Source organism: Brassica oleracea, unplaced genomic scaffold, assembly GCF_000695525.1.
Source record: "Brassica oleracea var. oleracea cultivar TO1000 unplaced genomic scaffold, BOL UnpScaffold18506, whole genome shotgun sequence".
NCBI lineage: Eukaryota > Viridiplantae > Streptophyta > Magnoliopsida > Brassicales > Brassicaceae > Brassica > Brassica oleracea.
This window is the reverse complement of record NW_013635023.1, coordinates 1-370: the sequence shown is the minus strand read 5'-3', so window position 1 is coordinate 370 and position 370 is coordinate 1. Positions and strand designations below refer to the sequence as shown.

Sequence of the window (370 nt, the reverse complement as noted above, 5' to 3'; positions counted from 1 at the left end):
TAGTAGCATTGCTGGTAGTGACATTTTCCTCCAGTCTCCTGCATTGGAGAAAAGATTATAAATGGCACAGAAACTAGGACCAACTTGGTTGGTCCTGAAACAGAAATAGAAATTAACCTGGTGAGGAAGCTGGAAACTTTCCTATTGGAGATTTCTTGTTATTAGCATTCTTGATCCTACAGGTAACAAATAAATAATAATAACAAGTGAGAAATTAAAATTAGAAAATGAACACTAAGTAAAAAAAAAGGTTAAAGTTTTTGTTACTTCTGGATTTTACCTTAAAGTTTCTTGCTTGCATCTAAGACTAGTCTTCAAGTAAGTTCTAGTGCTTCTAGGGCTAAGGTTCACACCAGAGACAACTTTGGTT

At 34.6% G+C, this 370-nt stretch overlaps 1 long non-coding RNA gene across 1 annotated transcript; it reads right to left on the bottom strand.

Annotated features, from left to right (window-relative positions):
• LOC106322367 lies at nt 1-369 on the bottom strand. Its single transcript, XR_001266378.1, has 3 exons — nt 281-369; nt 118-176; nt 1-38 (listed from the first exon to the last, which is right to left on the bottom strand). It is a non-coding gene; the product is annotated as an uncharacterized LOC106322367 (long non-coding RNA).
• Between the last annotated feature and the right edge of the window lies 1 nt (nt 370).